The sequence below is a fragment of the Silene latifolia genome, chromosome 8, assembly GCF_048544455.1.
Source record: "Silene latifolia isolate original U9 population chromosome 8, ASM4854445v1, whole genome shotgun sequence".
Classification (NCBI taxonomy): Eukaryota; Viridiplantae; Streptophyta; class Magnoliopsida; order Caryophyllales; family Caryophyllaceae; genus Silene; species Silene latifolia.
In genome coordinates this window covers 95494380-95520724 of record NC_133533.1, presented here as the reverse complement: position 1 = coordinate 95520724, position 26345 = coordinate 95494380, and positions in this window count along the sequence as shown.

Genomic DNA, 26345 nt, shown 5'->3' with positions numbered 1-26345 from the left:
TGTTAGGTTCTAACCAATGTTCTATTTTGCAAGATGGCTTTCCAAGAAACGTAGATAAGGCAATCTTACCAGCTGGGTTTGTTAATTGTTAGTTATTAATTTTCGTGCCGTTGAAGCTATGACCGTGATCTTACTCGTTGGTGACCAAGACTGAGTGGCCGTTGCCGAATGTTGAAGATTGGTTATGCCAAATGAAGAATGCTTCCACTTTCTCGATACTTCTTTTCGTATTCAGTGTATCTTACCTTAATCTTCCAATCTCGTTGTTTATTCGTCTTTTTAATTCCTCTTTCCTCGCCTTGGTAACTACTCTTCTATTCTTTCTCCCGATTCATCCTTGGTTCGTTTTCTTCTTATGATAAGAGTCCTTGTGGACACCTTCCTTTTATTCCGCAGGATAGTTCCCTTGTTCAAGAGAACCCAGTTTTGAGAGAATGTATCATTGGAGGGCGTGAACGAGTTGAGAAATTGATTGTTTAGGGTTTGAGTTGTATAGGAGAATATAACTTGGGATCCTTTGGTTAGTCTTGTTAGTTGTGCTTGATATGAGAACTTAGTGAAATGAGAAACACCTTGGGATTTATGTCTATTGAGAGCTTGTTTGTTATAGATGATTGAGCATGGGTACTACAATAGCACATAAGATGGAATGAACCTGAGCTACTTCATTTGAGAGTCTCGATGTTTCCTGTGGAGAATTAAAGGAATGATAGTTAGCACTAATCCTTGTAGGCCTTGAAAGGAATACAATAGGACATTGATGTTGCTTAATGGATTGGTATCGTACTTTGGAATTTGTTAGTTTGTTAAACCTTTTGAGTTGACCAAATCTAGTATAGAGTAGCCCTTGTTGACCTTTCGAAATTTGAGAACACGTGGTTGACCTTATTAGTCATATTTGGATTTGGGAATTTTGGTGGAATGTTGTTCGATGTAGTTCGTGAGTTCAAGGATGTGATTCTAATTTATGGTATCGGAGACTAGAAGTATTAAGTGGTGAGATGATGGAGTAGACAAGCTATGGTACTTGGGGATGACATAGTAAGTGAAGTTCAATGACGAGAATTGTAAAGGAGATACTTTGGGACATGGGTGGTAACAAATGAATTTGTGTGGTGAATTGATTTTGGCTCTTAGAACCAATTGAGTTGAGGAATACCTACCCTCGTGGAGTCCTTGTTAGTCCTATGATTTGGCGGACTTTTGAGGCTTTGTTGAGCACCTTAGTGATGTAACCTTACCATATCGATCATAAGCTTTGATGAATGTTTGGTAAGCAGTAACCCTTTCTTTATGCCGCTTCTGTTCTCCTTTCCTTCTCTTTAACGATCATTGAACCCTGTTTTTATGCCAAAGTTTACGTGTCTTCTTCTCGCCCGAGATATCTTCTTAACTCGAATACCTCTTATTTTTGTTAACCGTTATCTTTACGGTCCGACTCCTTAGTTTCCTAACTTTTCAGGCTCATGCACCCTTCAAAAATATTTTACCGTTTCTCTATCCCGTTATCACTCCTTATCTCCTTAGTATAGTTGGTACCTTGTTGACAATGTTTACAGAGTTAGTGAGATGTGACTTGAGGATATAGGATTGACTAAGTAGTCGAGTTTGTGATTGGCTTCCATAATCACTTTGGAGATGAGGGTTTGATAATGTATATGTTACCGTGTGAGAAATGTTAAATGTGGGATTATTAGTTGGTTTTAGTGAGTGATATTGATTACTACTTGAGGTATGGTATGAGAGTGAGAGTAAGCTACATTATTGGGAGGTTTTAGCACTTGTTTTGGTAACTAGAAATGGTAATGGTATGGTTGACACCAATTGTTAGGCTAAGGAACATAATTTCAATTTATGGTTTTAGGAACTCTGAGGTGATAAAGTGTTGTTACAATTATGACCTTGTTCCTTGAGAATTTGATGGTAAGTGAGTTTAGAATATCAAATTTGAAAGAATACTCCTTGGGGGTGTTGATGACCAGAATGGATTGGTGATGTGATTTGGTATTAGTTGGCTCTTGAGAGTTCTTGAGTTGAGAGAAACTTAGTATTGAGAAGAATTTGTTAATCCTATAGTTTTATAGACCTTGAGGTCGCATTGAGTACTTGAGATGATGGAACGGTGTTGTAGCTGAGTGTAGCTGAGTGTAGTTCCGCTTTTGGCAATCCTTAATAAGTAAAAGGTTAGAGGATCTTGAGATCCTATTGATTTTTCGGATTTTGGGGTTGGTATGTTACTACCTTGTTTAGAAATGAGAACCTTGTAGAATATTTGAGGAACCCATAGTTGACACTAGTTGGATACGAATATAACTTTGTTGGAAGCCTTGACCTTAGGCTTGTGAAAGTTGTTTCGGGATGTTTGAGAATTTGGAGCGATGAGATCACACTTATAGTGAAATATCTTGTTCCAGGGAATATATTAGGAAGAGGTAACATAAGCGATTGAGGAGACCCTTGGGAGTGAGGTGGTTATGAGTTTTGTTGTTAGGAAGTTTTCGGAACCGTTTTGAGTGATGTTGTTGTTTGAGATAAGAGTGTCTGGCGTTTTCTTATTGTCTAATCTCCCTTCTTCCTTGATCATGAGCGTTACCGCTCATACCTCTCTTCCTTACTTCATCATACTCCTCTCATAAGTTTGATGTTGGTAACCTATGAAACTCCATCTTTGACACCCTGTTAGGTTCGACTTCAATTCTTACCCCATGAAATTCATTATAGCTCTCTTGTTGATTAAGTTTGAGCTCTCTTAACATACCTTGTTTTTATGCTATCTAAGTTTCTTTCCTTTTTGTACGACTTCTAAACTTTCAAGCTACCAGTTTCGATTCATTCATAAAAGTTTATGTCACTTCTGCAAACCTAACCTATTATTTTTAAAGATTTGAAAATAAAATTTTGATTTATTTCCATAAGGTATTCCTTTTTCTTACTCTTTTTCCGAGTTACTAAGCCGTATTTAATCATAATTAGTAAAGATATTATTCTTATTATAGAACTTTAAACTAAAATTTTGAAAATGCTTTTATGATTTTTAATGATTTTAACATTAATGAGTGTTAAATCTCGTTGTTGGAGACGTCCCAATAATGGGTTTTCTCATTTATTGGTGTAGAAATATTTTTATATCTTGATATGAATGTGGATGTTCTTGTCTGATCAACGAGAGTATCACCGTTTCATTGAAAAGATACCTATATTTTCTTATAACTATATTATTAAGATGTTGTTTACTATAATTTCTCCTTCTAAGTTTCGAGGGCGAAACTTTTTAAAAGGAGGGGTGATTGTAACACCCCGTAATTTCGAACCATTATTATTTTGCGGAAATAATTTATTAATCAAATAAAATTTGATATTAATGTATTTCAAGTAATAATAATTCAAAGAAATATAATTTTATTATATTTTGAAGAAAAGTATTTATTTTGATAGTCTCGAAATGTTTAAAAATAGTTTAAACCGTGTAAAAACTTTTTATTTCGAAATAAGGGCATTTCGGGGAAAAATGACAACTCTATTGAAAATTGGGCAAACGATTTTGGAAATGGGTCGTATGAGTATTCAATTTTCTTGTAATCTCGTGTTTAAGAACTTTGGTCTTGTCGGAATTTGCGTTTGACAAGCGGTTCTAATTATTATCGAAACGAGCCGAAACCGACTCGTAAAATCCCGACTTAAACCCGCTCCTTTCCTTCCTCCTTTCCTTTTCCGCGGACACCTCTCCCCCTTCCCCTTCCTTTTCTGATTTTTCTTTTCCTCTACACTTTCCTTGATGTTCTAACATACCAAACACAAACAAACACCATTTTTAATCAAAATCCAAGCTATTTTCACCATAACTTTCTCGTTTCTTGACGGATTTTCACATAATTTATATTTTCGGAATCCTCTCTTCGAGATCTACCTCCTGGTATATTTTAATTTCAGTTTTCTTGATGTTGTTTTAAGACGAATTTTGGTATAATTTCGGTTTTTATGCTTATTTTTGTGTTTTTATTGTTTATTTAGGTGAAGAATTGGAAGACGAGTTTGGGGACTCGTATATTGTCGAAGATAGTGGCTAGTTGCTTGTTAGGGTTTGGTTTTCAAGGTGCTAATTGCTCATTTTCTAGCTTAAGGTAACATATTTCGAGTTACTCGACGAATAATCGTCACATTCTTTGTTGTTTTTGTATGTTTTTGTGATTTTTATTTAAGTAGTTAATCCCACATGATAATATGGTTGCATGCATGGCTAATTCATGTCTTTTGGTTAGTTTAAGTTAATATATAAGTATGGGAACGATTAATTATGTTTCAGACGGTGTTATACTGAACAAAAATGGAGAAATGGAGGTGTGGGAGTGGCGGCGGCCAGAAAGCCCGGCAGCAGCCACTACTGCCCGTGGGGTTGGCCCGGGTTGGTCCGTCGCTTGTTTCGCGGTTTTTCATGCTTTGTTCATCGTTTTAGGTTCATTAATGTTAAAGTTAGAATAAGTAACACATGGTTAAATCTTTGAAATGAATAATGTTAGTAGTAAAAATAATGAGGTTGGTAAAATTATGTTTATATTGGTAGTTGCACATGTTAGGATAGATTTTAAAATGAAATTGTAATGAATAGGCTCAAAATGAATTTTATAGCAATAATTGCAATGTTTTGATGATTGTGCCGAAAACTGAGCCTTAGTCCCTTTGACTGATTCGATGTCAGTTAATTGAGTGATTGGTCAGCCGCAATTTAACCCGTACATGTCGCAGGGCTGGGGTTGCGGGTAAAAATTCGGTTGGATGAAATTTTATATGAATTGGATAATCGGCCTTTTTCTTGTTTTAGGCCATTTATCAAGTTTTTAGTTCACATGTATAGTTGGTTGAATTTAATAATTTCTTATATTGTAAAACGGCCCTAGATTCCCTGAAGCCTTTAATATTGTTAATATTGCTAGAAATGGTATTGGTATTAAATACTTTCTTGCAGGTTGTTGTGTTTGTCATAGATAGGTCTTTATAGTCTTTGACGAGTATATGTTCACTGCTTAATAGCCTTTGTGTTCCTACTTGGTGGGTTTATATCCAAGTTGAGGCATGACCTCGTTACTTATTTTGATAGTAAGTGGTAAGCTTAAGTACTAGCCAACCCTTTGGTGGACTCCTTAGGGTACTCACTTTGTTTTAGAAAAATTGTGGGTCTTGGGTGCGGTGGTGTGTATCCGCATGTCTAGGTCTGCGCAGATTTTAGGCTAGGGTTGTGTTGTGTCTTGGCCATGTTTTATTAATATTAACCGCTGAGCCAAGATACCGGTTCGATTACCTTCCCTACCTCGTGGTATAGACTCGAGTTATAGAGTGACTATTGACGGGACTAAGAACTTATGCCTGTCTTTGATATATTGCCCTTTCTTGTATGGTGATTTTATGAATTGTAATAGGTGAGATGTAAGCCGGTTACAATTGATAAAGTTTGTATTACTATTTGTTATATGTTTCACATGATAGTTTAATTTGGTCAGTTTAGGGGTCATATGTTAGAATACTTGATAATTGAATTATTTATCATGTTGTTTACATGTTTCATTACATGTTACATTAAATATGACGTTTCGTGGCTGGGAGGACTCGAAGTTACTCCCCACTGAATTGTGGCTTTCGTGTTTGTATAAAATGCGATTGACAGGTTGATGATGCTTAGTTGGGGTACACAGACGAGCTAGTGAGCAAAAGGAACCTTGGACCTAGTTTGGCTATTTTTATAGTAAACCTTTTAACTTTTGGTTATGTATATATTTTGAAGGGACATATGTCTCCCTCTTTTATTTTTGGTTTGTATCATTATAATTCCTTGTCTTTAGCATAGTTATGTAAATTAGTTTATTAGCTTTTGCAGGTTTTGGGCACTCTTGAGTTGGAAATGTTTGTGAATGGTTTAGGAAAGTTTTAAAAATTACAGGTTTTGTCTAGTTGAACCAATTACAAACATATCCTGTCAGTTTTTCTGTAGAATTTACGTAATTATTTAACGCTAAATTTAAGGGTGTTATAGAGCTAGCTTAACTTGTCTACTTGAACCAATTTAATGCAACAAAGATTAACAGTTTAAGCTAAGCAGTCAATACGCAAATGAATTATGAGCTGTTCAGAAATATAGCCAACCTATCGACCTTGCAAGACCAACAAAATCGGACTCTCTCGTGGTCACTCTTCTCTCATGAAGCAAAGGGTGAATATTTATATGTAAAAGAGAGAAGAAAGGATATTCACTCACCTAACTGCGACCTACATAGCATGCATGCAACAAAAATGAAAGACAATTCAAGTACTAATGCACATACTCCAACCAATAATGTCCGTCACAGCCGAGGGCTTACAAATAATTTGGGAACAGTGAGGTTCAGGTGAGAAAGGGCAAAACATGTTATGGAAATGTGGAGGTAAAAGCGTCAAGCTAGTTCCTAACAGGACCATAGTAAACCATCCGAATCTCAACTGACTGAAAAACTAAGTACAAGTGCCCTTCATTTGGCACACAACTCACTAAACTCAAACACAATCTCCTCAAAAAATATGGAATAAAACGGAGGAGGGGGACCGTCACAAGATAAAGATAAGCATATACAGTCTCAAAATACAACCAGTTCAAATTTTTTTGATTTTGCTTCTCTGGTTTTCACGTGAATCACCAAGTCTTTTTTCATTTTTTTTTTCTTTCCTTTTTTTTTCTTTTATTCACGTATCATCTTTTTTTCTTTTTCTTTTCTTGTCAATTCTTTTTTCTTTCTTTTTCTTTTCTTTTCTCCTTCCTTTATTTCCACCAACTCCAATGAAATACACACGGCCAAACTGCAGACGATAAAATATACCACAAAAGACAAACTAAACTAGCTTGACTAGGCAGGCTCAGTTTTGGATGTAGCTAATGGGTCAAAAAGGCAAGATTTGGCTTAAATGGAGCTAAATGGGTGAAAAATATAAGAAAAGGGGAAAATTTATAAGCACCTCCCTGCATGTGACACCGACCACAAACCCGAATGTATGCATTTGACAAGAAATCGAATGTCATAAAAGTGCAAAAATAATGAAAATGCTATGCAAGGAGTACTACTCTCAATTCCTACATGAACCGGTCATGAATGTCACCAGTTATAAGGCTCTAAAACTCAGAAATTGTAGAGTAGGTTGCCAATTTATCAGGTCAAGTCTACACGGTCAGCTATATTTGAACAAAAACTCGTAGATATGCGCAAGACTCAGCTAATAACTGTCAATAAAGTGCAAGGCTCAAGTAAGAAAGACAAGTTAAAGTGCAATTTCATCACGGAAATCTACCGTTCCGACTCAACCTATATGCAAAAATAAACGTGAGTAATTTTTTGAATTTTTGAAATTTTTCAATTTTTATGGAATTTTAAATTTTAATAAGAATAAACAACAATGCAAACGGAAATTAAACGTGACAACAGAAATGCAATAAAGACAATATGCAGACAGAGATATGGATGCATAACCTCCCCAAACCAAACTGTACAATGCCCCCATTGTACCAAAACATGGAAAGGAAATGCAAACTGAAGGAGAAAGAGAGTAAATACGGAAAACTAACAAGATACGCGAAATAAGGGACCTCCCCAAACCGACCATGAAATGGGAGGTTGCTAAAGGCCCGGAATACCGTCTCAGGAAGCTAATCCAAGTCAAACGAGTGAATGGGCATCCAAAAACTGCTCGATCGAAAGGAAAGGCAGTCGATCGAGTAGTTTCTCTTTTTGCAGGTGCTCGATCGAGTAGAAAAACGGCTCGATCGAGAGGTTTTATCAGCAAAAGTGCTCGATCGAGCACAAAAGGTACTCGATCGAGTAATTCTCAATGTAATCCTGCAAACTGCAAATGAAAACAGCCCGCAAACTAACTAAACAAGCATCCTGGGATAGTCTATGGTATAAAAACCATTTATTACAACTGAAAGTAAATAAAAATGCAAAATAAAATCGTCGGGTTGCCTCCCGGATAGCGCTAGCTTCAGTCAGGTCCCAGCTCGACCTTCTTTTCTTCGAGCCTCTCTAATTAATCACAATCAAAACAGCTCAAAGCGCGCAGCATTAAATCATACATCTGCGCATGTGCTACACAAAAGAGTAAGTAGCACCAAAGTGGATTACAGAAATAGGAAATAAAAATGTGTAAACATTTAAGTCTAACAAATTTCCTATGAGCGCTCCTAAATTTATCCACAAAATAAAGGAGCGCGGGAGCAATTGTCAATAAATTAAGGTCCTGATTCAGATTACCAATTTTAAAACGGCAAGGACGGTGAAAATTCGCTAATTTATTCGTCCACATAAGAGGGGGTGTAGCATTAAAAGAAATAGCATGAGTCAAACGAGGTAGTATACTTTGAATATTAACAATAATAAAATTATCGTTAATTACCTCAGGTAGGTTGCTCTCAATGGAATCATCGACAAAAGAATGTAATACCTCATCCGTGCTTGGAGCAAATACCGACTCAGCTGTCCTTTCGTCGCCCTCAGTGGAATTCGTCCCGTAAATCTCGGCCTCAAGCGCATCTAACTCGGCCTTGAATAAGGGGGATTCACCGTAACCGTTGTCATCATCAAAATCGTCATCTAAATCGAACCCATATGACGAATCAAATCTCCCAATGGCCTGACTACTCGATCGAGTAGAATTAATACTCGATCGATCATTTTCCTCCTGCGTTTCACTCGATCGAGTAGAAATTCCACTCGATCGAGCACCTTCTCCTGGAAAATCACTCGATCGACCAATAATTGTCACTCGATCGAGTGATTCCTCCTGTACAGCGCTGAAATCCTCGTGTGGGGCAATGAAATGTGATAGAAGCTCGTCGTCCGAGTCATAAAGGTCATCCTCAGCATTGGGCAACACGGTTTTCTCAGGGGAGAAACCGCTCTCAGCAAGGTATACCTCTTCTTCTTGCATCTCACCGCTAATCGAGCAATGTCGATTTCGAGCTTAAGGAATCGAGCGTCCATATTTTTATTGCTCTCTTGCATTTGTGATACAAGCGTTACCATTGAATATGTCAGCTCCGCGATCTCTTCTATCTCCATCTCAGCTGCTAACTGAGCAACTACAGACTCGAGCTTATCAACTCGCGAGAAGTATTCTTGCGCTTGGAATGCAAGTGTCTCCATCAAGGATTTCAGCTTCGCAATCTCTTCTTCTTGTATCTCAGGAGGATCTTGTTGCGGTGGCCATTGATAGGGTGGATGTGGCGGCACAACTACAGCTGCATTGTGGTCAGCAGAGCCAAATCTCCCGCAGCAGATCACCGGCTGTTCTATATAATGGGACATCGGTGATGGGTCAAAGGTACTCAAGCCTTCCCTTTGACTCTCTTTCACCTAGAACTGTCTAGGTAGTACCTGGAAGGCCTATCAAAACAGCACTCAAGGAAAAAGATTAAAACGGCTTCAAGGGATAAATCCCTTGAAGCTAAAAACAGATAAAATTAAACAAATAAATAAATAGATTGCCTCCCCGGCAACGGCGCCAAAATTTGATACTGTCGTTTCGTACCAAAAATAAATACCTAAGTACAACTAACAGAAGTCAGCGGTAAGTAGGGTCGATCTCCACAGGGAGGCTAAGTTGCTATCTATCTGTTTAGTTCGGTCTGTCAGGGTGTCACAGAAATGGGGGTTTTGATTGTATTGACTAAAACTATTAAGAGGTTAAGGAAGGAGAGGTAAAAATAGAAGGATTTAACAATAAAGAGAAGGGAATATGCTAGGAATCGGTCCACCGTGGCAACTATACTATCGGAAATACTAAGACGATTAGGCTATTGATAAGAAGAGCTATGGTCGTCACCTTTCGGTCCTTAAACCGCCCTAGAGCGTAAATAGCTTAGCTTTCGCCCTCACTACAATACCCTATTGTAATTAAGCAAGCCTTCCCTTCCAATCTTTCGATCCAGGTCAGGGTTAACTAGATTTATGGTCTCCTGCATGCATACATTCAACCGGATAACAATTATATTGCCTAATACAATTCCTATCGCAAGACTAACCTATATAAGTCTATTAAAACATCGCTACCACGGCTTCCCTAATCCTAACATACTACGGAATTAGCTATGCATAATTAAAGGGGAAGCAAGAAATAAAGAAGAAGGAATAATGAACATTAAATTAAAAAGAAAGAAAGGAAGAAAGAATTACTGAAATAAATGATCCGGAAATGAAAGAACAAAAGTAACAGTAGCAATGACCGAAGAAAAAGTAACGTGATAACTGGATGAAAAAAGGAGAGAGAGAAGAGAAGAGAGGAAGAGTCCCGGATCCAATACAAATGACGTCCTCCTATCCTATTTATAAGAAAAATAGGATTTATTAACCTAATTGACGGAACTTAAGCTAAAAGCCCAAGCCCGTAAAAGATTGTTGCTCGATCGAGCACTTAAGGCTCTTGATCGAGTGATATTCCTTAGCATCCCTCTCGATCGAGAACAATTCCTCTCGATCGAGAACTTCTTTCCCTTTAATCACTCGATCGAGAAGAAGTAGCTCTCGATCGAGCAAATGGGCTCTCGATCGAATTGAAATAGTTCTCGATCGAGCACTTCTCGGGCCACAGAATTCGCTTCGCGACCGAACTTCAAACGGCTGCCATTCCTTCGTTACTTGGACAAATAGAGCGTGTTGGTGGCGTTGGAAAGCTAAGAGGATAAGCTTTCACCTCCAACTAGAATCACCTTAATAACTGTTGTAGAACTCGAGATATGGCTCTCACAAGCAGGAACTAGCAAATTGAAGCACTCTCTTGGCTCGCCTAACTTCCTTACTCCAATGCGCATCTCAAAATAGTACTTTCCAAGCTCCGACTCAACTCATCTCCTAAATGCATGCGTAGGGACATGTTTTAGGCTTGATTCCGCATCTCTAAGCTCATTCCTGCAATTAATACAAGAACTTCCAAAGTATGCAATTCGGGGCATATTCGTAGCAAATAACTACTAAAATAGCATAAAGATGCTTGCAAGAATAGACTAAAAAGACTATATAAAATGCACGTATCATGTCACATGTAATATGTTACATGTTATTAATTAATTTTAATGCATATTTATCACATAAATATCATTATCCAAATCAATTAAATTACATACAATAAATTGACTAATGATACTTGATCATATTAATAAAATGGGTCATCTAATTATAATTCACAACATCTTGTAATTATAATCAATCATTCATTCTTATCTCTATTGTTTCTCAAACAATAAATAATTTTAGTAATAAAGCATTTTTATTACAAAAATAAATCTTATTTAATCCCATTACTATAAGATATCAATATTCTCTCTCACAAATGAATTGTTCAATTTTAAGGAATTGATTACCTTGTATCGTCATACAACTAATCAATTTATCCATTAAGGGAATTGTCCTTTAGGTGTGACCTTAAGGGATCAACTGACCACCACCGTCACACGACAGTAATGTCAAACTCTAGTCAGCCAATCATTACTGATTAATGACGATCAGTTGATTATATAATAAATCATCCCTCACGTATTCTTTATATGAGATTTAATTATGATATTAAATCATGTGATCGCACTATTGTCGAGGACACATTTCCCAACATATCTCTTGTTAACTCATCCATAACTATAGAAAAGAGAAAAGGACTAAGTGCGGAACTTTGATTCACCCCGATGGTAATGGGAAAATCTTCCGTTCTCCCAACATTAGTGCGAACACTTGCACTAGCCCCCTCATACATGTCCTTTATGAGGTCAATATATTTTCGAGACGCACCCTTTATCGCTAAAGCCCACCAAAGTACTTCTCTTGATACCCTATCATATGCCTTTCCAAGTCAATAAAAACCATATGAAAATCCTTCTTCTTGTCCTGATGGTATTCCATCAATTGTCTCATGATAAAAATCGCATCCATAGTCGATCTCCCGGGCATAAATTGGTTATCCGAGATGTCTACACATCTCCTAAGCCTTTGCTCAATTATCCGCTCCCATAGCTTCATCGTATGACTCATAAGTTTAATTCCCTGATAATTGGACCACTCTTGAACATCACCTTTGTTCTTGTACAAAGGGACAAGAGTGCTTCTCCTCCAAGCCGATGATATCTTGTTGCTCCTCCAAATCTTGTTGAAGAGCATGGTTACCCATTCGATCCCTTTCTCCTCGAAGCACCTCCAAACTTCTATGGGTATAACATCCGAGCCCTCTTTTTTTTTTTACCCCATCTTCCTTAACGCCTTTCTAACCTCACTCTTTTGTATTCTACGTACAAACTCCCGATTAACCATGCTTGGTGTTACTTCTACATCCCCAAAACCTTGTTCTTGATGTCCTATATATAAAATAGAACATGTAAAAAAAAATCAATTTCCTAGTATGACCTTTCCTAAAAATAGAAAAACTAATTATCTATTACAAATTCGGAAACCAACTCCTTTGGTCCCTTGAACTTCATGTGGCACGCCTCCCAAGGACACCGTCTTGATCGGAACGCCTTTCCGAATAACACCTTCTTTAGGAAACACCGGAATTTCATAAATCATCTAAAAATACCTAAAACATTTTAGGACCAGAATTTATACATGCATGAAAAATTTCGTGCATATCTTATATTTACACAAATTTTTCGGTTTTTATTTTTGTCATCAAATAACTCGTAAAAAACCTATAAAACGATTTGCATGCATCATCAAAGCTCTGATACCACTTGTTGGCTTCATTAACCCCTAATTAGACTCTTCTAACTAGTTTCTTAATTACTCACTAAATTAGAATAATAGATCTAGTACATGCAATATGTAATAAATGAAATAAGGAGAAAATAGATTTATCCTTACAAAATGGTGGACCGATTTAGGGCACAAGGTAGGACTCCTTCCTAGACTGGTTCTGGAGCTAAAAGTACTTTAAATTAAAACTTTAGTGAATACATGATTACAAATTAACCAACTAAAACTTAATATAAAATATTACAACTCGCAGCGGAAATAAATAAAGTGATATAATTATTTTATGTGATCTAGACACCAACTATTGTCCAAGTCGAGCTCACGTCCCAATGCTCCCCATAAAACGGTTCACCTGTCAAAACTGCTCCCCATAAAACGGTTCACCGCAGGTGTTCACGAATACACTGTCAACCACGAGGTTGAGTATGATAATCACACAATATTAAAATACAAACTTAACAGATGTAAACACGTGGAATAAATACCACTACTATTTCTCCATCATATTCACCCTAGTCGTCCCGGTCCAGGACCAAGGCTCCACTGTTGGGAAATGTGTCCTCAACAATAGTGCGATCACATGATTTAAATATCATAATTAAATCTCATACTAAGAATACGTGAGGGATGATTCTTTATACAGTCGACTGACCATCATTAATCGGTAATGATTGGCTAACTAGAGTTTGGCATTACTGTCGTGTGACGGTGGTGGCCAGTTGATCCCTTTAGGTCACACCTATAGGATGAGGCCCAAATAGATATTTAATTAATTGTATGCGATACGAATTAATTAATTCCTTAATTATGAGAGTGCAAATTTTGCGTCTTATTGTAATGTGATTAAATAAGATTTAAATTTAGTAATTAAGTGTTATATTACTAAATTGGTTGAGGTATTAATAGAAGTTTTGTGGTAGAGGTAATTAGTTATTTAAAGTTACAAGAAGTTGTAATTTTAACTAACTAGTAATTATGGGACCCATTATATGTTGATATAATGGTAGTATACTACTCAAAAAGTGGAGTGTATATTATATTATTAATTGTAATATTTAAGTGTTAAATGATTACATTAATAATTAATTATGTAAGATAGTCAAACATATGACTTATAAGCATTTGTGGGACAAATGACAAGAGGCAAAAATGGACCAAAACAACTCCATTATTTTGGTCATATTAAGAGCACAAGAGATGCTCTTTTGTTATTTGTTGGTGTTGGTTATTGTGTGATTGTGACATATCACACAAGGCTTTTCATACTACTTCTTACACCATTGCTCCCTACTCTCTCCCTAGACTTTACAAGGAGTAAAAAACAAAAAGCAAATATTCTTACCTATCTAAAGGCCACCGGTTTTTGGCTTACAAAAGGGAGCATTAGTTGCTCAATTTTGTGTTGGTTCCTTGTTCTTGTTTTACTCTCTAACTTTCCTCACATGCAAGTTCATAAAAACCTCTCTAAAATACTAATACTCATCATCTATTACTAGAGGTAGTAATATAAAAACATTAGTATTATTAAGGCAATATTTCTACTACATATCTAGTTAATATTAGTAAGAATTTTTGGGATTAATCTTGGGTGCAATTTATTGGAGTGGCTTCTATACTTTGTGTCTTAGGAGGATCATCCACAATATTTAGCTCAAGAACAAGTGAAGGAAGGTGACCTTACTTGTGCTCACATATTTCGAAACACCTAACAATGTAAGGAACATTGTTCTTCTTATAAATCTTTCATTTTGTTATGCATGCACTAGATCTAAACAACAAAAATTAACAAGTTAATTAGTTCACTATTAGAGGAGTCTAATAATAGGTATATGAACCTAACAAGTGGTATCAGAGCATAAGGATGTTGCATGCATAATCGGTTATTGTTTTTCCGAGTTAAAAGGTTAACATATAAAACTAAAAATTTGTGATTTATTAGCATAAGCCACGAAATCACCATGCATGTTATATATTCTGGTCGTAAAATGGTTTTAGGTCATTTTTATGATTTATGGAAATTTATTGCTCATTTTAAGGATTTTTGGTCATTTTATTACATTTTTATGACTAAAATAAGAATTAAAATGCTAAAAATAGTTAAACTTCGTTTCTGACCTTGGAAATTTTATATGACCTCACATGCATATTTTAAAAGTTGTGTGTAAAAAGTCGAGTAAATTTGATTAATATTGCATGATTTATGATTTTTATGAGATAAAAATGGATTAAAAGTGGTAAAAGGGTTAAAATTAGTTAAATCTAGAATTAAGCCATGATCTTTTAATATGATGTCACATGCATAATTTACAGAGAGTATGTAATTTTCTAGATTTAATGATCTTATTTTGCATGATTTATGGATTTTTAGAGTACAAATGGCATAAATAGTGACTATTTTGGCAAAATTAGCTAAAACATTTTGCATGGCTTGAGAAAATTATTTTAAGTTGCATTAGTATTCCACTAATCATATCTAAAGTTTTAAAAATTATTGGATTAATTTTCGGATACTTTATGTATTTTATGAGATAAAACCGATAAAATGCAACTATATTTTCTCAAAAATAATTCGAAAATTTTAACCAAGTTTTTTGACATTATGAGTGTCATGGACTTATTCCAGTATGTTCAAAAATTTAAAATTCAAATTTTGAAATTTTTATAAATTAATTTGGATTTATTTCATATAAATAATGATTTTAAGGTCAAAAAAAAAATGAGCATAAAATTAAATCAAGTTGAATTATTGTCAAAAATTGAGTGATGACTAATTTTTGAGTCCTAAAAAGTGTTAGGATAATTAACTTGAGCTTAGATGTGATTTAAGTGTTAATTAGTGATTTTAAAAGGTTATTATCACGCATTTCCATAAAACCGGGTTAAATGTACGACATAAGTTAAATAAGGCGATTTGGCACATCATTTGGCATGATAGGTACATATTATAATGCTGCATATTTCTAGTGTTGAATGTTTTTTATTTATATAATTTTGAATTATGTAATTTTATCTTAGTATGGCCTTAGTTTTAATCAATATTACCCGTAATGAAAGGGAATATTGATTCGGTTGTAATTTAATGTGATCTCGTATCACTTTTATTTTTATTTTATTAGTTTTTCCATTTTACAAATGAATAATAGGAATAGTTTTGTATTTTTATTATTATTTGTAATTATGGAGCATCTTCAAAGACGGTGCCATTCGGAAAGGTGATCCGACAAAGACGGTGTCTTGGGAGGCGTGCCATTTGAAAAATCAAGGGACCAAAGGAGTTGGTTTCCGAATATGTAATAGATTATTTGATTTTCTATTTTAGGAAGGCCATACTAGGAATTTTATTTATTGCTTTGCATTTCTTTTAATATGTTACATGCATTGCCAAATCGCCATAACAACACATGCATATCATATCGAGTCATCGACCGTGTCAATTATAATTATCGTAGTTCATCGCTTTAGTTCACTTAAAACGTGAGAGATAATAAATTGACAAGACCTCTCACATTTAATAATTGAGAATTAGCCTTACCAAATAGTAGAACCCAAGAAGTACCAATTTCATAAGGGAGTTAATCCGGCTTCACCGTAATACCAACCTTGTTACGTTGGCGAAGTGGGATAGTAAAATGTTATTACATCGAAATTCGGATTGAGCTCACCAGAAGTATTGTTGACCGTAGTCGCATGTGTTCCGGGCTAAAGATGAGAATTAGAGTAATTTTTATCGACCGAGAGTTCTAAAAGTAGAATCGATTAAAGAGTTTTTTTTTTGGTGTAATGTGAGCTTTTTATATATCAATTAACAAGAGCATACATCAGTTCAGCATACATTTTCCATCAACAACAAAATCTACTACTGGTGCCAAAGACAAATTATGAAACAATAACCCCTATTCTTTGTAACCACTCCTTATCTGACCTACTTGCTCGGTCTAAATTACAACCTCTTACTCTAATTATCACCACTTCTTAATGCCTTCCCCAAGGCACTCTGGTTTATGCAGATTCAACTCTAACCTGCATCTATTTCGTTCCTGCCAGAGATGGTACCAGCAGGCAGCTAAGGCCACTCTTCCTATTCTTCTCTGCTGCTCAGTATAATGCAATCCATCAGAAGGCAACTTCATCTGCAACCATTTCTCAATGCAACCTATCATCCTGATACTGTAGGGACAGTCCTTAAATAAATGAGTATGAGATTCAGGTCCCCCTTCACAAAGAACACATCTATCAGTATTACAAACTCCAATATGCTTCAACTTCAGACGAGTATTGAGAGCTTCTCTCTTAATAAGCCAACCAATAAAGGCATGCTTAGGAACACACCAACTGTCCCAAACATCCTTATACCATTGCACAGGGGGGTGTGTACCATGCAGCCAACAGTACCCAGAGCTTACAGAATAGCCTTTGGCATCAGAAACCCAGACACCATTCTGAAACCCTGCAGCCAATCTACTCTTCACCTTACATATATTCCTCCAATTCCAATTAACATCAGCTGGAGGAGTGTAAGAATGCCAATCACCTCCTTTCATATACACATGGTCAATCCACAACACCCATAACCTATTTGCCTTAGTGTAAATCCAGTTAACAAGCTTACCAACTGTTGCTATATTCCACACCCTTGCTTCTTTAATTCCCAAACCTCCTTCTTTTTTAGTACAGCAAACTGTATGCCAGGCAACCAGAGGTGCTCTTTGATACTCAGCTCCACCATCCCATAAGTAATTCCTGCAAATCGCCTCAATTCTAGTGAGAATACATTTTGGAATCAAGAAGATGGACGCCCAATAATTGTGTAAGGTATTCAGAACAGAATTGATCAAAGTCAGCCTTCCTGCATAACTGAGCTTCCTAGCTCCAATCCCTCTAATTTTAGTAGTAATCCTATCCAAAAGAATATTGCAGTCCTGCCTTGTAAGTCTACCAGGCTGGATTGGGATACCCAGGTATCTAAGGGGTAGCTGCCCCCTCTTTAAACCCAGAAATTTGAACAATGTCAGCTCTAACCTCATCAGAAACTCCATTAAAAATAACCTCGGACTTACTAGCATTCACTCTTAACCCTGATCCAGCTGAAAAAGTAGAAATAGCCCTTAACATCAGCATCATGGACCTCACATCTCCTTTACAGAATAACATTAAATCATCTGCAAATAACAAATGGTTCAACTTCAACCCAGCACAAAGAGGATGATACCTAAAGTACCACTGTTGAGTAGCATAGTCCAGAATCCTAGTCAGGTACTCCATACATATGGTGAATATAAGAGGAGACAAAGGATCACCTTGCCTCAAGCCCCTTTTCCCATGAAAGTAACCAAACTGAATACCATTCAAGTTCAAAGTAAAAGAAGTAGAGGTGATACAACTCATAAGCAAGCCCTTAAACTTCTCAGGAAAATTCAAAGCACTCAACATTTGTTCAACAAATCCCCACTCAATAGTATCATAGGCTTTCTGTAGGTCCAATTTAAACATACTTCTAGCAGACACAGTCCTTCTTGAATAATATCTCACCAAATCTTGACAAATAAGAATGTTTTCCATAATACTACGACCCTAGACAAAAGCTCCCTGATTCCTGCTAATAATGTCAGGCAACACCAATGCCAATCTATTACAAAGAAGCTTGGAAATCATCTTATAAATGACATTACAACACGAGATGGGCCTGAAGTGAGTGACATTTGTAGGTCTTTCCATCTTGGGAATTTGAGTGATCACAGTAGAATTAATCTGACTGAGTAATTTACCTGAGTCAAAAAAATTCATAATAGCTCCCCCTATCTCACATCCAACAATGTCCCACGCATCCTTGAAAAACTGACTAGTATAACCGTCAGGACCAGGAGATTTATCCTTAGGAATACTGAATAAGCAACTTCTAATCTCCTCAAGAGTAACAGGCTTAGCCAGCAAGTCCCAGTGTTCATCAGGACAAAGAACTTCCCCTTCTTACCACTCTGACATTGACATCAGTAGTCTTAGTGTTCTGACCTAAGAGCTCCTCATAGTAATCAAGGAAGGCTTGCTGAATCTTACTCCCTTCAGTACAAAGGACCCCCTCTTTTGTCTCAATTTGCATAACTTTATTTAACATAATTCTTTTCTTGATAGCATGGTGGAAATAGGCAGTGTTGATATCTCCTGCAATGGACCATTGAACCTTGGCTTTTTGAGCCAGGAAACTATCCCTAGCCTCAATCAAAGCCCTCACCTCCTGGGATAGGTTATACTCTTTTTGAATGAGCTCCATATCCCCAGGTTGCTCCACTAACTTCCCCTGAATCTCTTCTAACAGTGCACTAGCAATGATAGTACTAGTCTCCACATCAGAAAAACAAGTCTTATTCAGCAACTTCAAAACAGGCTTCAAAGCTTTGAGCTTCTTAATCACCTTAAACATTTTAGTGCCAGTATAGTTAGTCTTCCACACACCAGATACACACTCTTTAAACTCCTCAGAAGTACCCCACATATTGAAATATTTAAAACTCTTTTTGCCACCAAAGTCAGCCTGCCTATCAACCAAAGTACAAGGACAATGGTCAAATAAGCCTTCAGGATGGAAATGAGCCAAATAATCACCAAAACTCTCTACCCATTCCTGATTGCCCATAATTCTGTCAAGCCTACTATAAACTCTACTTCCAGCATCCTGTTTATTAGACCAAGTGAACAAGGCTCCAGTTGCAGAGATATCCTCCATCCCACAGATGGACACACAATCTTGGAACTGCTCCATCTCAGCCTCAGTAGTATTACCTCCCAGACGTTCAACAGGAGAAAGGACAGTATTAAAATCCCCAGTCCACAGCCAAGGTAAAGAACAACTCTCAGACTCCTGCTTTAAGAAACTCCAAAGTTCTTTCCTCTCATTTAATCCATTAAAAGCATAAATCATTGTTAACAAAAACTTCTTATTATCAGTTCTAGATTGAACCAACATATGAATAAACTGAGCACCATAAGCTAAGAAGTTCACATCAAAAAAAAGAGGATTCCATAATACCCATATTCTTCCTCCTTTATGCCAACTACAATTAGTAGAAACACTCCACCCATCACACAAGGACGAAGTCTTATTAAGAAGAACACTAGGTTTTAATTTAAAGAGTTAATCCACCGAGTTATATTAATAAGGGATGAATCGGCTTACCGCGCCCGAGTTGATATGAATTTGGATCTCGAAATCATTTATGTAGTTGGGTGGAGGTCACTATATAAATGCAATATTTGTAGTTAAATTTACGAGTATTATTAAAACGATAGATGTAAATTAATTCCTTCATTTCCTATTTTGTAGTCAAATTTGTTTTATCAACCGCAATGGCAACTCCAATCACGTTCGCATCCACTAGTTCCACTACGCTTACCAATGTGTCATGGCTCCGATCCTTCATGGATCGATGTAAGTTAGAAAAGAATGGGTCAAATTTCGCCGATTGGGACGCGCAACTTCGCTTGGCCGCGCAAGGTGACGACAAGCATCGTTACCTTACCAAGGCATCTCCCACCGAACCTAATACTAGGTCCACTCCCGCCGCTAGGCAAACCTATGAGGTTTACCAAAAGGAGTCGGCCACGATCAAAAATGTGTTGATTTTTGGTATGGAGGCCGAACTCCAACGAAGTGCTATAAAGATTAGCACCGCTCATGAGATCTACATGAAGCTTGTGAACATGTTTTCACGAGCTCCTAGGGTCATTCAATATGAGGCGGCTTCCGCATTTTTTGATCTTAACATTAAAGAGGGCCAAAAGGTGAGCCCTCATGTGCTCAAGTTGATGGAGCATGTTGAGACCTTGAAAATGCATAAGGTGGAAATTCCCAATGAACTCGTAATTGATCGAATTCTTCATTCCCTAAACAAAATCAAAGCATATGTTCAATTCCGGGTGAATTTTAATATGCAAGATAAGAAAGTTTCCCTTGATGCTGAGTTGCACAAAATGCTTGTGCAAGCCGAAAGGGACATGGGGCTAAGTGTTAGAACCACCAAAGATGTGCTCAATGTCAATCATAAGAGCAAGGGAACCTTCAAGAAAGGCGGGAAGAAGGGGAAGAAGCGAACTCCCAACCGGAATATAGCTAAAGCTTGTGAAGCTAGTACCTTCAAGCCCAAGTACAGTGCCCCCACCGGGGACAAGTGCCACTATTGTTGTGGTGTTGGGCATTGGAAGAGGAACTGTTCCAAATACCTTGGCGACATCAAAGCTGGAAAGGTTATTCCAGTAGGTATATAACTATCCCTATCTTTTATGTTTCAATCTCAATTAGTATGTGATAAAAGTTGTGATGATTACCCTTTTTATTGTAAATAGGGGCTCCTACCAAGGACAAAGGCAAGGAAAAGCAAACCTAGAGGATCATATGGGAAGCTAGAGTAGCCTACCGTGGTGATGGATCAAAGGAAGCTTGGCTTTATTTTGCTTTGTCTTTAATTTTATGATGTATTTCATGTTTTTAGAACTATTTTGATTTCCTTGTGTGACTTGGAAATTGGTTTGTATCCTTTAAACACGGGTTGTATTTTGGATATTGGTGATTTGGTTTTCAACCCAAATCACTTGTTTTATTATGTTATTTGTTCTAAAATCATCATCATTAATTACTTGCGTAGAGAAACATTAGATAAACTACTTAAATTGGTTCATTAGACAATTATGATGATGGGATCATTATATGTCCATAAGCTATGAATTTGTTTCTCCTTATGTCTTTGTTACTTAAAGTAACAACTTACTTATGTAAGATCAATTATAAAGTTGTAATGAGCTATTGAACTCATTAAATAGGGAATTCACGATACCATATGGACACATTATTCTAAACGGATGGTCAACCATGAGATACCTAGAATAGAGAGTCTACTAAACAGATGACATGGATAAGACTCGTATATTATCCAGCTGCCATGTTAGGATGGTCTTTTGAAAGCTAATACTAGTCTAAGTAAACTCCTAATACTCCGTTAAGTATATATGTTTGTGACTCACAAAGCTATCTCTCATGAATATTGATATATTTCTGAGAGATAGAGTGGGAGTAGATTGAATCGTCACAAACATCTCTTATGGTTGAAATGTTACTTTGTGAAAGTAATAGAATTATAGAGTGGGAGTTGGTATTGAACTATTATCTATGAAGATAGTATGAGAGCATAGTTCAGTGGGAGTTTATCACACGTGTCTATTGTTTAAAAATATTACTTTGTGAAAGTGATAGTATCATGACCTTGTTACATACGAGCCGAAGCATTACAATCCGAAAATTGTTACTCAAGAGTAGATTTACTTTAAGGCGCGGGTCTCCTCAAAAGTAAAAGGAGCTCCAGAGTACTCGAATGCATAAGATTTACATGAAGATGTTGATCAAGCTAAATTGTGTTAGGAATTGCCGCATTTCATTTTAATGAAGAATGGCAAATAAAAATTCGCTTTTATAAAATGGAATTTAGAGAAGGCAGTGTTTGAAACACAAAATCTTAGATGAAGATGTAAGAATCCTAACAATTATGTGTAGCTTTCTTAAGTGATCTTAGCATGATCTTAAGCAAGCATTAAAGAATTATACTTTTCGTTCATGTGATTATAGTGAATTGTTTCATTCATATGATTGAAGAATCATGATATACATGAAGTTAAGTGGGAGCTGGAATTGTTTCTCTATGTCTTATATGTTGATAACATATTACTTATTGAGAATAATGTACCAATTCTCTCTTCTGTCAAGAGTGATTGGGAGACTAGGAAAGGGTGCAATATACTTTAGATTACCGAATCTATGTGAGAGTATATTGGCATAGAGTTGAGAGTTTTTTGAGGATAAGTCTTTTGTATCTGTTTAACATCAACAAGGAAGAATGGCTTATTCATGATGATGAAAGTGGAATTACTATGATGGAATCATAGTCCTTCACTGAACCCATTAAGTTGTTGATTACATGAAATCGATTGCTACTGTTTCCGCCATTAGAACGATTATGTATGCCAACAGACGCACGTGATGTGATGAAATATATGCCTAGGGCATGATAAGTCAATAACAAGTTAATTCCCATCATATGGCTTGTGAGAGCCTTAAAGAACATCCTTGAAATTCTTGAGAAGAGTTAAGGATTCATTCATATATTTGGATGATAAATTAAATTAAGTGTTGAAGGGTTGCACAAACTTTAGTTTCCAAACTATAAGGGATTTGTTGAAATCCTAGGGTGACTTGTTAACTAAGGAGTAAGAGACTATGAAAAGTGTTTTAGTTTCATCCATTGCAAGTACTACAAAAGGAATCTAAGTAAATAGTGATAAAATCATTAATGTAGGGATTAAGAGTGAATCCCTCTACAAATAATTTTGTCACAAGTTATGCGATAACAATGGGAGCCTCTTTCAAGTTAAAGAGCCCAAGTCTAGCAATGAGCCCAGACAAATGCTTAGAAATGAATTCATGTCATTAGAGATGACATTGAATGAAAGGAAATAGCAATTAATAAAGTTGGAATATATGGATATTGGGTATATCCACTTGCCAAGCTTGTATTGCATTTTAACTAGTGTTAATAATACACTGAAGATTATAGAATATGAAGTAGTAATAGTGTATTGAATATTCATATGTGATAATCACATTTATCGTTTGAGTTTTATTAAACTCATCCGCTACCTTGTCGTATCCGAATGGGTTGTAGAGACAAATTGAACCTCATTAAAGTGAACTGGATTGACATGGTATTCTCCCCTAGTTACTTATATGAGGTGACGTCTCCAAGTGACTAGAGTGTGATGCGATTGATGGCAAGTTCAAGTGCCATAGAGTCATATGGGATGACTAGTCGATCACATAGGCAGACTGTATGGGACAATCTGTCTGGCAGTGACCGCTTATAGAGTTCTGGTAATTCATAAAGCCTGGTCGTGGCAAGAGCTACTATAATAGTCTTATGAGTCAATTCTTTTGACTAGAGACTATTCGCCCAAGTTGGCACAACTTCTGATTAGCTTTGATTTATACTCTACGATTTCGTAAATGAGGTCAAACTGAGTATATTTTGGGTTATGATGGACTGTGGCTGAACAAAGGGAATAGGGCGATAGGAATTGTCCACCCCTTGTCAGGGTTGTTTGAAATCTCATGGCCACTCGAGGAGTAGTTAACTAGAAATGTGTGGCCACGCTCGGAAGGTATCTCTGATAGATAATTCCGGTCAGACAGTTAATCTCCAGATCGAGAAAACCACTCAAGATATGATCAAATGTAAGTACGACCTGCAAGACACCTTGCATTGAGTGGGAGATTGTAATAGGACAAGAGAATTGGTGACACACACTTGTCGAGGACGAGTGGGAGATTGTTGAGAAATGTGTCCTCAACAATAGTGCAATCACATGATTTAAATATCATAATTAAATCTCATACTAAGAATACGTGAGGGATGATTTTTTATAAAGTCGACTGACCATCATTAATCGGTAATGATTGGCTAACTAGAGTTTGACATTACTGTCGTGTGACGGTGGTGGCCAGTTGATCCCTTTAGGTCACACCTATAGGATGAGGCCCAAATAGATATTTAATTAATTTTATGCAATACGAATTAATTAATTCCTTAATTATGAGAGTGCAAATTTTGCGTCTTATTGTAATGTGATTAAATAAGATTTAAATTTAGTAATTAAGTGTTATATTACTAAATTGGTTGAGGTATTAATAGAAGTTTTGAGGTAGAGGTAATTAGTTATTTAAAGTTACAAGAAGTTGTAATTTTAACTAACTAGTAATTATGGGACCCATTATATGTTGATATAATGGTAGTATACTACTCAAAAAGTGGAGTGTATATTATATTATTAATTGTAATATTTAAGTGTTAAATGATTACATTAATAATTAATTATGTAAGATAGTCAAACATATGACTTATAAGCATTTGTGGGACAAATGACAAGAGGCAAAAATGGACCAAAACAAGTCCATTATTTCGGTCATATTAAGAGAACAAGAGATGCTCTTTTGTCTTTTGTTGGTGTTGGTTATTGTGTGATTGTGACATATCACACAAGGCTTTTCATACTACTTCTTACACCATTGCTCCCTACTCTTTACCTAGACTTTACAAGGAGTAAAAAACAAAAAGCAAAGATTCCTACCTATCTAAAGGCCACCAGTTTTTAGCTTACAAAAGGGAGCATTAGTTGCTCAATTTTGTGTTGGTTCCTTGTTCTTGTTTTACTCTCTAACTTTCCTCACATGCAAGTTCATAAAAACCTCTCTAAAATACTAATACTCATCATCTATTACTAGAGGTAGTAATATAAAAACATTAGTATTATTAAGGTAATATTTCTACTACATATCTAGTTAATATTAGTAGGAATTTTTGGGATTAATCTTCGGTGCAATTTATTGGAGTGGCTTCTATACTTGGAGTCTTAGGAGGATCATCCACAATATTTAGCTCAAGAACAAGTGAAGGAAGGTGACTTTACTTGTGCCCACATATTTCGAAACACCTAACAATGTAAGGAACATTGTTCTTCTTATAAATCTTTCATTTTGTTATGCATGCACTAGATCTAAAGAACAAAAATTAACAAGTTAATTAGTTCACTATTAGAGGAGTTTAATAATAGGTATATCAACCTAACATCCACCACACCGTCATTCCGCCAACTCCTGTCCCGGGGATAAACACAAATGTCGTCACAGTCTGAGACTGAGGATATCTCATAACTCATTATCGTCCCAGTCCGAGACTGTGGATAATCTCATAATAATCTCATATCCCGCAATATAAACACAAATATCATCTCATAGCTTCTCAACAATACCGCACCTAATCATAAGTACTTATTTACAATTACTAACTATTCATAACCAGTTGATTTAATTACTATATTACTTAAATTATTATTACTCTTTCATTATATATATTAAATCCTGATTACTTATAAACTCGAGTCAACTCAACTTAAAACTCGACATACATGTATTAACTACTTAATTAATTAATTAATTATCTCGACTCAACTAACCTGATTCAAATATTGGTTAAAACCCGTTACAAAAACACCCAACACTACTCATATACACGGTTTAGAACCCGTGACTAACCACCCCCATAAACACCTTCCAACCCGACACCATAGGCCACCACGACCACCACCCAGTTAGCCTACCACCTCCCTACACCACGGCCCATCCAACGATCCCCTAACCACCCATCAAACCACCCCGACAGCCTTGAAACGTATGCCCTAACCCCCTTCTCCACTTGCCCTTAACAACCAACCACCACCCTCCACCGTGTATAAAACCCACCACCACGGCCACTACAGCCACTTGTAGATACCCGGTATCTGCTGAGACTCCAACGAACACCCGATGATTATCGGACTACAACATGTTTTGGAATCGCGGCGTTTTGATCGACAATTTGTGTACAACTTTACGTCGGAAAAATTAAAACGATTTCGAAAATAAAACATTTCAAAAATACCTGGAGTGTTTAATGAACGACGACGGAGTCGCAATGACACTAACTAGAGTCAAAACCGACACCGGACCAAAAACCGACTCAAAAA